The 15,485-nt window shown below is 52.6% G+C and overlaps 1 long non-coding RNA gene across 1 annotated transcript; it reads left to right on the forward strand.

The window, feature by feature from the left end:
- Positions 1-1,046: 1,046 nt before the first annotated feature.
- Positions 1,047-3,540, forward strand: LOC123334174. The gene is made up of 2 exons (XR_006552004.1): positions 1,047-1,787; positions 2,706-3,540. It is a non-coding gene; the product is annotated as an uncharacterized LOC123334174 (long non-coding RNA).
- The last annotated feature ends 11,945 nt before the right edge of the window (positions 3,541-15,485 follow it).

The raw sequence follows: 15,485 nt of genomic DNA on the forward strand, positions 1-15,485 counted from the left end.
AGAGTCAACCCTAGAGCTCAGGAACTCCTCCCACCCGGGTGTTTGCAAACGCTAACCACCTGAGCTCGTCCCTGAAAGGGATCTGAAGTCTTCTCTCTTATATAGAGGAGTCAGCAAGGGGTGCGAGAGTTTCAAGTGTATTTGTAAAAGGAAGTAGAATTCCTGGAAAATGTTATTCTCTTGGAAAAACCATAGACTGCAAGCTTTTCTCCAAGAAAATAAAAAGCTAATGTCCTAAAGAAAGAACTTTGCCTTGCACTGACTATAGGCAGTTTTATAGGCAAAAAATTTCATTATTGTTTAATAATTATTATTATCCCCATTTTACAGGTGAGGGAACTGAGGCTCAAGTGATTCACCCAGGATTACAGATTTGTTTAAACAATGGAGTTCCAAGTTGAATCTAACCTAATTCCAAACCTTATTCTCTTCTTTGCTACCCTACTGCTGTCTCTGGACAGGACTCTTTTGTGCTATTTTTAGTTTCTGCACTTACCACTTTTTTTCCTTAGTGTTGGTGAATTATTTTAAAAGATTCCTGCTTGTTTTAACTGTTCTGAAGGAACACAAAGAGGAAAGTGTGTGTCTGCACTTGCATCTGAATTCAAAATACCAACTCTGTTGGGGGTGTTGGGGTTGGGTGGCAGTGAGCAAGTGGCAGGGAGGGTGAGATTCCAGAAGCTGGAGTGGCCAGGCATCTTGGGAAGCCCCTAGGGACTCCCTCTGGCTCTAACCAAGAAGAGTTAGTGCCTTAAAAAACGGTCCTCCCACACTCCCCACACCCGGGATCCAGGTAAGTCAGCAAGCGCCCAGCCCTAGGCCTGCGCAGCTCTGCAGTGGGGAAAGATGCTTGGCCCAGAGCGGGCCCAGCACCAGGCCAGCTCCCCTCAGGAGTGTCTGCCTGGTAGCCAGGGCAGGACGCACCTCTTGGAGGACAGAGAGGCATTCAGCGATTGAGACAGGGACAGACAAAGGTGGGGAGGAAGCAGCAGAATAAGAGGGAGACAGGAACCCAGAGGGGAACAAGGGAGCTATTCAGAGTTAGAAAGAGTGGGAAAGCCGCTGGGGGGAGAGAGAAAAGACAGAGAAAGAGGGGCGAAAAGAGAGACAACCAGGCAAGGGGGTGGTGGACACGAAAAGGGAGAGAGAGTGGAGGAGTGAGGAAATGGGCAGAAGCGGCAAATCACGGAGATTCGATGAGGCCGGAGGAAGAAGGCGGAGGCAGAGACCAGAGCTGCGAGTGGGAAGAGAAGAGAGCCAGCGGCGACGAGGGCTGCAGGGTGGTGGGCGGGACCGTGCGCTAAGCCTTTTCTTTCTCTTTTTTTGGGGTGGGCGGCGGATCTCCGCCGAGATAACCCAGCCAAGCCCCCTGCCCCGCGTCCCAGCGAGGGGCCGCAGCTGTATAAATACCAGGGGTGGGGGAGCGGGGCTGCTGCAGAGGGGTCAGCGACACCGGAGAAGGCTTTGCTGTCATTAGCTAATTGAGCCCCAGATGTTAAGAAAAGGTTACGTCCTCCTCCGGAGAGTTTTTCTTTTTAAACACTTTACTCCGATTCCCCGGCCAAAATGGCCGGGAGGCGCCGCGGCCCTTACCCACCCGGTCCCCAGCCCCCTCCCCTCGTCCCGCCCCCCCAGGGCCCCAGCACCTCCCTACCCCAGAGCTCCCGGAAGCCGCCCGCCGCGGCCGCTGCCCCTGTAATCCCAGTGGCCTGCCCGGAGGCGCGGCAGGCAGGAGCGGGGACCACCGGCGGCGGAGCCAGCCCCTAGCCCGGGCCGCCGACTGGGAGGTCAGCCCGGAGGGAGGGTGGCGGCGAGGAGTGGGGGACCCCGGGGAGAGGGGCTCTCAGGCTCTTAATCCCCCTGAAGGTTGCAGATCAAAGACGCTAGCACGGAGGCAGAGGCGGTGCGGGTGGGGGTTGGGGGGCCGGCTCTGGCCGCAGCCTACCCTCCTGAGCTGCAGGCTGGGGCTCCCCGGCCCCGGACCCCAGGCTGCCAGCCCAGGGGGAGGGGGCTCAGCCTGCGGAGTGAGGTCCGCAGGCCCACTGGAAAGTCGCCCCAGCGCTCACATATGCCTTCAAGAAACTTCCCCCTCCCCAGGGGCTGAGGAAAGGATGTGTGAGCCTTCCACACCCCCACCCCCGAGAACAAAACTTCAGAATACCAGTCACTTGACATGTATTCTTATTTAATCTCACAGCAATCCAATGGGGTTGTAGAAATTGTTATTATTATTGGTTCATAAATGAGGAAACAGGCTTCTGAAAAGTTACAGCCAATTGCCCAAGGACCCACACGACTAGAAAGTCGCAGCGCTGGAATGAACTCCACAGGGTTCAAGGCCCTGCCCTAGCCCTCACTATATTCTTTCAGCCAGGTTACCCTTCCCTCTTCTCCCCCATCCTCTTCCTCTGTCCTCCTGGGCTCCTACCATCCGCCAGCAATGGAGCCACCCACCTGTGGCCTTGGCAAGGAGGGCGGGGTTGGGGAACAGCCTGGTGCCAAGGGCGCGGCCAACGTGGCAACAGCTCCAGGCTAAATGTGCGGGATGGGGCTGGGCAGGCATGTGCCTGGGTTGAATCTGAGCTGAAAGAATGTTCCTGTTGCCCCTGCCCCAGAGGTGGGGCTCCCTGCTCAGAATAGAACCAAGCAAGTTAGAGCTGGAAGGGGCCTTCAAGATGATCTGATCCAACCCTCCTGTTTGACAGATGCAGCTGAGACCAGAGGTGGTGTGTCCTCCCCAAGATCACATGGCTTGTTGGTGGCAGAGCAAGAATGAGAGTCCAGGAATTGCCCTTCACGGAGTGCCTCCTTGGTGTCGCACACTGCAATACGTCTGTACACACGATCTTCAGCAACACGTATAGTGGAGATTATCACCTCCCTTCTGGAGATGGGGAAGCTAAGGGTGCTCGAGGTCTCCCATCTAGAACTTGCCAGAGCTGGTTTTGAACTCAGATCTTCCTAAAAACTTCCCCTTCCACACTCCCAGAATATTGGGGCTAAGGAGTGGGGATTGAGGGCTAAAGAGGGTGTTATGAGCTCAACATTTCTAGGGACACAGGGGAATGGGACACAGGCTGGGAAAAGTCCCTTCCTGTGACTTTAGTCTTGATTGGCACTCCATACCTCCCTGAGTGGCCCAAATACTGAGGTCCTTCAAGAATTCCCTTTTGAGTGTCTGTGGAAGGGGGGGAAACTTTGGCTGGTGGCCTTTCTGGGTTCTGAGGGTCTGGAGATGTAAGACAGGCTTGTATCCACAGATTCCCCCTGATTTCCTGCCCTGGGAGGAGGGGGGCAGGGGACACAGTTTGAGTACAGGCAAGTGATGATGCCCTAGAGTTTAGCCACCACATGCCAGAGCCACACCTGGCTTCTCAAGGGCCAATAATGCCATCCCACCCAGCTCCATAGACGGACTCCAAAGCTTCATCCTCATACCTCTCTCCCTTCCTAGCCTCCTTCCGTGGCCTGCCTTACCTATTCTTAGCTTTCCACTGCCTCCAATTCACTCATTCGTCCATAAATATCTTCATAAAAATTTGTCAAGTGTGGACTATGTGCTAGCATTGTGCCGGGCACTGGGGCGACAGCAGAAAGCAGACTACCCTTTGGAGCTTGCAGTCTAGCCGGAAGACAGAATTAACCAAAGAGACATGTAAATAAATTTAAAATTACAAATTGGTGTTAGGAAGGAAAGTACAGGGTGTTTTGAGAAGTTATAACAATAAGAGGTCTATTTGTATGGGAAGATTATTGAGACAATAGAAACTCAATGATTATTACTAAAAATTATCCAAACAGGAGGGCTAAGGTAGTATCATGCCCCCAGAGCACCTGCAGTCCTAGGGTGGGTCTCCAGTCCTCCCCCAGCAATGACTACCCAGTCTGTCCCTGAGGGCCCAGCTAATGTGGGCGGAAGTGGAATGATTACACAGTGGTCCCAATACTGAGTGTCCCCTCTGCCGCCAAGCTTACACTGAGGGGGTGCCCAGTCCAGAGGTGAGGGGGTGAGGCAGCTGGGGGCAGGGGTGGGCTAGGTCTGGACAAGGGGACAGTGTGCCCAGCTGATGGGCGTGTAAGCTTCTGGCATCACTCCAGGGAAAAGTCCCTGCACTACCTTCTAACCTGGTTCCAAATAGGAAAAGGAGTACGTCAAGGCTGTATATTGTCACTCTGCTTATTTAACTTATATGCAGAGTACATCATGAGAAACACTGGGCTGAATGAAGCACAAGCTGGAATCGAGATTGCTGGGAGAAATATCAATAACCTCAGATATGCAGATGACACCACCTTTATGGCAGAAAGCGAAGAACTAAAGAGCCTTTTGGTGAAAGAGGAGAGTGAAAAAGTTGGCTTAAAGCTCAACATTCAGAAAACTATGGTCATGGCATCTGGTCCCATAACTTCATGGAAAATAGATGGGGAAACTGGAAACAGTGGCAGACTTTATTTTGGGGGGCTCCAAAATCACTGCAGATGGTGATTGCAGCCATGAAATTAAAAGCCACTTACTCCTTGGAAGGAAAGTTATGACCAACCTAGACAGCATATTAAAAAGCAGAGACATTACTTTGCCAACAAAGGTACATCTAGTCAAAGCTATGGTTTTTCCAGTAGTCAGTATGGATGTGAGAGTTGGACTATAAAGAAAGCTGAGTGCCGAAGAATTGATGCTTTTGAACTGTGGTGTTGAAGAAGACTCCTGAGAGTCCCTTGGACTGCAAGGAGATCCAACCAGTCCATCCTAAAGGAAATCAGTCCTGAGTGTTCATTGGAAGGACTGATGTTGAGGCTGAAACTCCAATACTTTGGCCACCTGATGTTGAGAGCTGACTCATTGGAAAAGACCCTGATGCTGGGAAAGATTGAGGGCAGGAGGAGAAGGGGACGACAGAGGATGAGATGGTTGGATGGCATCACCGACTCAATGTACATGAGTTTGGGTGGACTCTGGGAGTTGGTGATGGACAGGGAGCCCTGGTGTGCTGTGGTCCATGAGGTCGCAAAGAGTTGGACACGACTGAGCGACTGAACTGAACTGAACCTTCTAACCAGGTCCTGCCTACACACGTCCTGCATATACACTTACGCTTGTGCACTCTTGCACTCTCCCTGACACTTTAGGGACAGGCTGGACCAGCCTGTGAAAAGTATGGTAGAGTGGGATGGGCCTTGCCTCAGGTCAGACAGCCTTGGTATCAAACCAAACTTCAGCAGGTTCCTGACCAAGTGATCTTCAGGCAAGTCTCTTGGGACCCTTGAGCCTCCTGTCCCCTCTTTGTTCCAGGAGAAAACAAGAGCCTAGACATGTATTGGAAGCTCAAAGCCGTGCTTGAGCTCATGCATGGAAAGCACTGAATATAGTGCCTGGCCCCATGGTTCACCATTAATAAATAACAACTGTCACTCTGATTATATAACATGATGATTAATATATAATGGTAATAAAAGAAACCTCACTCCTGCCCCCTGGGCTCCCACCTGGTTCCCTGAGCCTCTCTGGGAGGTCACTCCCATGGTTGACCTCTTGTGAGAAGGAGTTTTACAAGTCTGTGAAAGTCATCTCGACAACCCCAGAACCTCTTGAAGTCAAGGCCAGACTCACCTGAGGTGCTCAGCATTGACTGGGGCAGTGGAGGGGGGTGCTGGGGGGCGCTGGGGAGAGGTGGTGAAGCAGTCTGGGAGACGCCCATGTGTGCACCTCCTGGCTCTGAACTCTAGGCTCCTGAGCACAAGGTGGGCTGTCCCACCATACTGGGTAGCCCTGACCCCACTCTTCATTCTTCACAGGCGGGAGGGTCAGGTTGGAAAGTCTGGCCCGCTTGAACCTCCAGCCAGCCGGGCAGAGTCACAGCCGCAGCCACCGTAGCTGCTTCAGCGGCTGCAGGGCGCACTGCACACCTGGAACCCATTAGGCCCGGTCAGGAGCTGGTTCCCTTTCTGCATAAATTGAGTGAAGGGTTTGTTTTGACTACTTTAAATGGTACAGATTTTAGGGCCTGAGAATTGGAAGCCCTCAGTGCTCTGATGGACAAACAGACCATGAGACAGAGGGCTGAGGCAGTGGGAAGCGAGTCCAATCTGGTTCTGGTTCCTTGTCACTGTCTTCAATCAGCTGAGATTCCAGTAAGGATACAGCCACACTCTATGGATGGGTGTGATGCTTGCTCAGGTGTCTTATCTCCCCAGCAACCTCCAAAGTAGCATAAGCGGCCCTGACTTGTAGATGAGGAGGGGCAGTGAATTGCCCAAGGTCACTGGGCCAGTAAGTGACAGGCCTGGATTCCATACCAAGTTTCTCTGACGCCAAGACCAGTGGAGGTCTTTCCAAGGACCACCAAGATTGCCATGGGGGTGGGGTGGAGCTCTGGGTAGGTGTCAGGAACTCCAGACACATAGAACTACAGTTGCTCAGACCCTCAGCCCAGCCAGAGGACAGGAGTCTGGACCTCTGCACTGGCCTTCTTCTCCCAAGTCACCAACTCCTGACCTCAACTGCCCCAGGCAATGGTGCCCCCCAGGTCAGGGTCAGGTTGACCTTGGCGGGAGAGAGAGTCTGTGGGCCCTGGGCTGCTGCCAACGCCTCACGAAATGAAAGGGAACCTTGTCCAGACCCACACAAGGCCCATTCTCTGAGCATCTTGCGCCAGCCCAGCCCCCATGGACCAAGACCTGATCCCTCTTCGCCAACTATTCATAGACTCGTGGAAGAGCATCCGTTGCCAGGGGCAGAGCCCTTAGAAGTCCCCAGGCCCAGCCCATAAAGTTTGCATTTAGGGAAACTGAGGCCCCGGGAAAAGGACTCCCTCATTAGTTAGTGGTGAGCAAAGACTCAAACCCTGTCCCTTACTTCCCAGGCCTAAACATTTTCCGCAGGATCTAGGCCTCACCCTAAACAAGCAGCCTGCCTTATCTCCCTCCCTCACAGAGGCATCCCAGCTGTGCTCCCCAACCCCTCTTCACTTCCACAGAGGGACCAGCCTTGAAGGCTTGTCAGACGCTCCATTTCTAATTTCTCAATCATCTCAACCACCCAACTTGGAAGGGGCTACCTTGTGAGTTGCCCAGTCCTTGGGAATGGTCAAGCAGAGCCTGGTTGCCTGCTTGTTATGCAGGTTGCAGAGTGGGGACCCTGCTGTCTGAAAAATGGTCTCTCGAGACATTCCTAGCTGAGCTGGCTAGACTCCTTAGAGCTCAGGGGCAACTCATGTGAAGATGAGGCCTCTTAAGGGCAGCGGCCCCAGCAGGCCAAAGTGCTCCCACAGCATGCCTGTACTAACCCCATCCTCCAGTGGAGAAGACAGATTTGTCAAGGTTCTCTCTGAGAGCCTGTAAGCCAGCTCCTCACCTCCAGGCTTCCTTCACCATGGAGAGTCCACACCTTCAGATATCAGAGGTCTGGTCCCTACAAGAGCCATTCAGTGAAGTCCAGGCCTTCTTAGGCCTCTGATTCCATCATGGTTCTCCTATCTTGGGGCGTGGACCCTTGGGGCTGAATTAGGGTATGAAATCCCAGAGGAAGGCAGGGCCTCCTGGGAAAGGGGAACCCCTTCCCCTTCCAGTTCTCCCCAAGCTGAGCCCTTGGCTTGGCCCAGTCTAGTGTGTCTGTTCAGACTCAAGAGTAGAGACCTGGAGTGGCCTGGACCATTGTCTCCCCACTCCCTAACCATCCAAAAACACACTTTGTGGGTTTCCCTTGATGAAAGGGTCTTGCCACCTGGAGAAGAAGGTGAGCCTGGGAGTGAGGAGGGGAGCTGAGGGTAGAAGACAGGTTGGCCAAAGTGATTTTCCTGGGGAATAATCATATAATATAGTTGCAAAGAAAATACTACTTTCTAAGATATAAACATACTGCTGTCCCTCGGCATTCTCACAGAGGCACATACTGTACGTCAAAAGTCAGCCCGTTTTGCTGGTTGCAATGTCTCCATGTACCATATCAGGGATCTAGTTGAACCGGGTAAGGCCTAGGTCCAGTTGGGACTGGAGGGCAGCCCAAAGAGATCCCCAGGGGCTCTGACAGTAACCAGAGGGGGGACTTCCCTGGTGGTCCAGTGGCTCAGAAACTGCATTCCCCAAGCAGGGGGCCCAGGTTCAATCCCTGGTCAGGGAACTAGATCCCACATGCCGCAACTAAGAGTTCACATGCTACAACTAAACACCCAGTGCAGTCAAATAAATATTTTAAAAAAACACAGGGATCTGAATGGGGATGGAGTAAGGACCAGAAACAGGATATTGAGAGGAGTACCTAGAGAGGAAGGACTGAGAAAATGGCATTGTTTCTTTGCAGGAATAGGTCAGTGACCAGCAGGACTAAAGCTTAGGACGGCAGCTGATGCTCAAGGGCACGCGCTTGGCTGCACCATGCTGGCGGCATCATCCTGCCAGAGCCGAGACCTTTGGTGATGGCCCATGAGGCACAGCCCTGAGTCCCTGTGTCCTGAGTGCAGCAACGGGTCAGGAGGGCACCAGCCAAGCCAGGATGGTGGGAGGAGAAGCACAGAAATCTCAGGAGTCCTTGGAAATACTGAGGGGGGCAGGTTGCAAGGGTTTCTGTGTCACAGGTTTGGAGCTGGGGCCACTTGATAGTTATCCTTGGAAGGCTAAAACTTGCAGACACTCAAGAGGTGGACACAAAATAAACAACAGCCTTTAACGAAGAAGCTGCCATCCCAAGCACTTAACATGCATTGTTTCACTCACTGGTGTAACGGCCCCCACCAGGGAGGCATTATTAGGCCCATCTGACAGATACAGAAACTGAGGCTCTGAGAGGTTATGTGTCCAGCCCAAGATCACAGCTATCAAACAGCAGCACCTTGACTATTGTCTATTGTCGTGCCAGCTCCTGAGCAATATTCTTTGCTCCACACAACAGTACCGAGAAGAGCTGGGGTGCAGTGTCAGGGCTTGGCAGAGTGGAGCCAGACCACTTCCCACGCCCATCATACACTCTCTCACATCTGAGGAGACTGAGGGGTCTGGAGAGGTCAAACGCTTGTCTGAAATCACACCGTTCCTCGGGAGCTGAACCAGGCCAGAACTCAAGGCAATAAAAATGTTCTGAATAGCTGACCAGAGGGAAACCCCCATACCCATCAATCTGTCACAGCCACCCTGGTTCAGCTCCTGTACTTGTAACTTGTTTTCTCAGACTCCCTCCTTCACACACACACACACACACACACACACACACACCTGTTGTTTTGAGGGGCCTGAGGCAGGGCCTCTGAGCAGGATGCTACCCCTCATTTCGGCCTTTTCTCCTTCACAGCCCCTCAGATGGCTTGCACCGCCCCACTCTCTGCCCCAGCCCCCAAAGGACCCTGGGTCTCTGGTTTTTGTCAGGCCTGAGAGCTGATGGGATTGATTTATGAGAGGAGCCCCTGCCCCCACCTCACCCTGAGCCCCTTGTCCTCCTCCCCCCTTCTCCTCCTCTTCCTCTTCCAACTCCTCCTCCCCTGCCTGACTGCCTGCTCAGTTTTCCACCGAGTCAGGATTTCCCTGGGGTGGGGGGCTCCAAGCCAAGAACAACACAAGACCGGTTCCCCCACCTCCCCTGCCCCTCCCATCCCCCTCCAGCTCACACACCCGCCACAGCAGCCCCCTTAGTCGAGAGGAGGGGTTGAGAAGAGAGGTCCGGGCCCAGCCTGATTCCCCAAAGGAGGAGCCAGAAGCCGAGGCCTCTCCCATCCTGAGCCATGACTCCCTAGCCCCACCCCGTCCTCCCCAGTTCCCTCAGAAGTACCTTTCTTCAAGGACTCCTGTTGGAGAGGTCATGGAGGAGGACTCTGGGAGTGTGCACTGGGCTGAGGGGGAAACAGGAGAGCTTGCTGAGATGGGGGGGTACCCACACTCTGAGGGGGCAGGTCAGTGAAGACCCCCAGAATCTACACTGAGGGCAAAACAGGAAGGCATCCGGTGCCTCTTGTTGGCTCTGGGAGGGGGCGGGCAGGGCAGAGAGGCCTCCAAGACCCCAACACTGGAGGTGATGGGGAGCAAGGTCTCTAGAAGGTGAGTGGGCTCAGGTAGGAATGGGGACAGGGATCCCCATCAGTCTCTGGTTCCCTCTCCACAGCTTGGGACTTGAGTCACAGGGAGGAAGGAGATAGGGACAGAAAGTTCAACAAAAGCAGAGGCCAGCCTGATGGGGGTAGTGTCAGAGGAGCAGCCAGCAGACAGACCCCAGGGTGGGGATCAGGCTAGCGGAGGGTCAGGGCAGAAAGGGGGCCAGATCAGGGCTTGAGTCCAAGTCCTCCTTCCATCCCATTCTCAGACTTGATTTTGGCCCTTGACTCTGGACCAGGAGGTATGGGAGTTGGGGGTTGAGGAACCTTGCTTCCTCCTGGAGAAGGGGTCCAGACACCCAGACCTCTCCCGAGAAGAGCGCTCCCTGCGGGACAGGAAACTAGCGCTGGAAGAGCAACCTACTGTCCCGCCAGCCAGCCTCTCCCTCCCTCAGCCCGTCCTCTAGCCGCTCCCCTACCCCGCCCGCATCAGACGAGGCCTTCATGCCTCTCCAGGCAGCGTGAACCCGGGTGACCCCTCAAAGGTTACCTCTTTCACACAGCAGCTCTTTGATGGGTCTCTGAAGGCCTTGGTTTTTCCTGACTGTGTGCCCCCGCCTGGCCCCGCAGTGAACCCCCCATTGCCCACCCCTCCCCTTCTTTCCGACCCATGCCTGGTCCTGGCTCTGACTGGGGAGGAAAGGCCCTTCCCCAGACCTCCCAGGGCAGCTCTGCTCTGTGAGGGGCACCCCCAAGACACCTCCCCAGTTAGGACAAGGAATGAGAATCTGTTTTTTAAGTCACACCTCAAAGCCTTAAGCAATCCACTCCTTTGCGCCGGGCTGAGGGCTCAGCCAAGTTCATCCGTGTACCCTCAGGCTTAGAACAGAGCAGGAGGAAACAGAAATTTTGAATGAATACTTGGTAAGACGGGGAGTCACAGGGGCTCCTCTGCTTCAGAAGTAGAACAGGAGCAGGGACGGGGCAGGGAGGCGGCAGAGGCACAGCTGTGCAGTGCTCGAGAGTGGCAATGGTGGCCTAGCCCTGTCCCCTTCAGGAAAGGCGCAGGGGTGGCTGGGGCACCTGGCTTCTCCCCCCTGTGTCACAGCAAGCCGCCCAGGGGACGGCGGCCCCTTCTCCCCATCACAGCTCAGGCCTGGGCTCCTCCTGGGAACACACATCCAAATCCTGTCCAGCCCCTCCCCCCTCATTCGGGGCCCAACCTCCTCCCCTCCCCTGGTAACCCCCCCTTCCCCTCAGGCCAAATCTGGCCAATTTGTTCTGAGACAGGGTTCTGGTTTCATAGCCTCATTTGAATGATTTCCAACCAGAATTCCTGCCTCCTCCTTTGCAAAGCTCTGCCCTCCCCTCCCCCAGTCTCCCTTCTGCCTAAGCGGCTGGCTCAGCCAAGGCCTGTGTGGAAGAAGTAATGAACCCCCCCACACACTGACCCCTGAACCCTAACACCCCTTCTCTGGGCACTCCCAGCCTCCACACAACTTGTGGCCCCCAGAAGGAGGGTGGTCGCTCAGACCTCTGCCTCAGGCCTGAGAATGTGGGCGCTGGGGCTCTGCCAGCTGTCCTTCCTGGGGCCTGGTTCACCCCACCTGTGCTGGGAGCAGAGGATGTTCTAGAGCTGAGCCCAGAGCCCAGCCCTGCCCTCAGTAGAACTTAGCTGCCAAACTAGATGCAAATCTCCATCTTACTAGCCATCCCTGCCTGCCTCAAACACATTCTCTAGTCCCCTGGAGCAGAAAAGCTCTATGTTTCGGGTAGTGCAGCAGGGGTATCAAGAGGAAGCTGGCCCTGTGCACAGCTAGCCTTGTGAAAAAAATCATAGGCAGCCCCCCCGGGGTGCTGGTTCATGCTTCCTAACTGTCCTCACCAGCAGAAAGGTCAGGCGGAGAACCGGTTCAACTCCCACCATTCCCAAGACTTTGCTTTGGCCCAGAGTCAGACCCCCACAGCGTAGAAGGTTTCTTCCTCCAGGCCCTATACACAGAAGGTAGGCAGAAAAGGTTTTCTTCCTTTGTTTATAAAAAAAGGAGTTTGAGGCCCAGAAATATTTAGTAATGTGTCTAAGATCACAGCAGGACTTGAGCCCTGGCCACCGCCGAGGCTGAGTTGCCCACCACCCTGCACTGCTGGGTCTGGGTCAGCCTGGAGGCCACTCTTCAGCCCAGGACACCTGGCCCTCATAGGGGCTGCTGATCAGCCATCTGCAAACCCCTATCCTGGGAGATGATCCTGGAGATGGGTCCAACAATCTGTTCTGCAGTTCAGGTGTGTCATTTCCTGAGCCCTCGGGTGGGGGCTGGTTTGGGTACGGCCCTGTTGGCACTGATTCAGCATCTTCATTTTGCATATGCAGAACTAGGCTCCTAGCACAGAGAGGCATGTCAAGCCACAGCCCTGGTGCTAAGCCAAACAGAAAAACACTCCAGTATTCCCTGTGCCGCTGGAGCCTCCTGCCTCCTCTCCCAACCCCTGTTTCAAGGGCCCCTTTCTAAGTACCGCTCTTGTCAACTGTCAGGTACCCCAGGGTTCAAATTCAGGCTCTAACCTTCAGTGGGCATGTGACCTTGGGTGAGTTACTTCCCTGAGACTGTAAAATGGGGTAATAACGTGTTCTTCATAACCTCATAGGGTTGCGGTGGGTGTGAAAATACATCAAGTCTAGCACAAGATGTAATCATTCGCTTTTCCTCCCTTCATATATTCTGCCCAGTACAAGCCTAGTTTAGGAGGAGAAAGTGCCCCCAGCTGAGTCAAGTTCAGCTATTCAATATGAGAGCTCTCTGTGAAACCCAAGGTAAGACGCCCAGCCTCTGTTCTTCCACCTGAAAACATGTCAACCTGGTGGAGATGAGACAAGAGAGGGGAAAGGAAGAACAGTGGGAAAGGAAAAAGGTATAAATCTCAGTTTCTCGCTTCCTTTGATCAACATGCTCCCCACACACTCACAGGCTGTGGGAGAAGGCCCATTCCTGGATCGGAGGGGGAATCCTCTCCCCTTCCTTCTTCCCCAGGCCATTCTAGGGCCCCCATGACTCATCCTCCACAACAAGCAGCTCTTTTTCATTCAGCATGGAGCAGGGTGCCCTGCCTGCCTGGCGCCTGGCCCAGAGAGGGAGGCTCGGGGTCTGTGGGGCTGGTCTGGCTTCCTCAGGGGTTCCATGGCTGGATCCACTCCCACCTGTACCCCGATGCCACTGCTCAAGCCTTGAAGATTCCCAAGGAACTGAGCTAGTGGGGGCAGAAAGCAGGAGAAGGCTTCACCAGGAGGTTCCCATGACGCTATGCTGGTTCTCCGAGGCCACGGGGACCTTATACCCATGACATCAATTATCCCCCCAAACCTATACTTCTTCCTAAACAGACACAGAGCAGGGAGTCCTTAGCTTATCTTCCCCAGAAAAACTGAAACCATCACACATTATTACTTCTAGGAAGCATCTGTTACTGTGTGCTACACATTTTCTTTGCATCATCTTGTTTCATTTTCTCAGCGACCATGTGAAGCGGCTGCCATTAATTCCCCTGTGGTAAAGCTAAGGACTTCTAATTGAATGTCTTCAGAGATGGAGCCTGCCTCATTTCTTCTAGCTTGCCTGACCTGACTGCTATTCTGAAAACGCCTTCTCTACTTAAGAATAGATGTGGCTGTCCTGCCAGCCCCAGAGAACACTCCTTTCTCCCTAACACTGTGCCCCTAACAACTTCTGAGATGCCTGTTGGTTTCCCACTTTAATCTCAGCCTTCCATCCTGGCATCTGCTTGGGTCCTGGGGCCCTGGGTTAGGCCTATTAAAGAGACCACACAGGGGATGGAGCGGGGAGCACCCATCACCCCCATCCTCCCCCTCAACCACCACTCGCCTTCTTTCTAGGCTGGTTATTTGGAAGGTGCTTTCCCTGGACATCAAGGCAGAAGACCAGGAAAGGAATCAGGATTGCTGGAATGCATTCCAGGATGTCTCTGTACTGGGGGCTGTGGGGAGGTGTTTAGGACCAAACTTTGGTGCTTGGCTGTGGGTTTGCAGAGGGTGGGTAAGGACAAGATATACTCCATACACCAATGTGGAAGAAATGGCTAAGAGAAGTCATAGCTACATAGAGGGAAAAGGATAAAGGCTATAATTTGTGGGTTTTCTTATTCTCTTTTATAGCCCCAAATATAAGAATTCATTCCTTTATCCAGCCAACCATCTAAACATCCACTCATCCATCCAACCATCCAATCATCCAGCCATCTAATCATCTAATTATCTGTCCATTCATGTATCCTTTCATCCATAGGCCCATTGTCTTATCCATTCATGCTACCATTAATCCGTCTTTCCATTCATCCATTCATTTATCTACTCATCCATCCATTCACCCATTCATCTGCCTAACAATCTTCTCATCTATGCTTTTGTATCCATTCATCTTTCCATTTCTCCTTCTATCCTTCTATCCACTCACCAACTCACCTATTTTTTCATCTCTTCACAGTCATTTATCCGTCCATCCATCCATGCATTCTCTCATCCATACACCTGCTGCCTATCCTTTCATTCATCCTACTATTAATCCATCCATATATCCATTTATCCATTCACCTACCTGTCATCCATTTATTCAACAATTCATTCATACAGACATTCACTTATCTATCCATCTATCCATCCTGCCACTTATTTTTTCCTTTACTCATTGATTCATTAATCCATAATTCATCCACTTGTTTCATGTATGTGTGTATATATATGTACTACATATTTTACTCCATCCACCGAAACATTTATCTATTCATTCATTTATATAGAAATAAATTAAATAACCTAATAATGTTCTTAGCACAGTGCCTGGCACAGTAAGCATTCAGTAATGGCAATCAAGAGTAGCTGATTTTATTACAAGATTTTATTTGAGAAGCAGAATAGTGTGGGAGTAAAATGCATCAACTTTGGACTTAGACTACCTGGATTCACATCTTAACTCTTACTTCCACTTGATCTCGAACAAGTTATTTAACTTTTCTTAGTCAAGTTTTCACATGTGTAATATGGAAATGGCAAGAGTACATTTCCATTGAGAGTTGGAAATGTTAAGTTGTCCTGAAGATTAAATGAATTACTAAATGTAGAGCACTTAGAAAGGTGCCTGGCACATAGTAAGCCTTCAACATACTACTCGGAGAAGGCACTGGTGACCCACTCCAGTGCTCTTGCCTGGAAAACCCCATGGACGGAGGAGCGTGGCAGGCTGCAGTTCATGGGGTCGAGTCAGACACGACTGAGCGACTTCACTTTCACTTTTCACTTTCATGCATTGGAGAAGGAAATGGCAACCCACTCCAGTGTTCTTGCCTAGAGAATCCCAGGGACGGAGGAGCCTGGTGGGCTGCCATCTATGGGATCGCACAGAGTCGGACATGACTGATGCGACTTAGCAGCAGCAGCAACATACTACTATAATCATTCTTCCA

Source organism: Bubalus bubalis, chromosome 1 (assembly GCF_019923935.1).
Source record: "Bubalus bubalis isolate 160015118507 breed Murrah chromosome 1, NDDB_SH_1, whole genome shotgun sequence".
Classification (NCBI taxonomy): domain Eukaryota; kingdom Metazoa; phylum Chordata; class Mammalia; order Artiodactyla; family Bovidae; genus Bubalus; species Bubalus bubalis.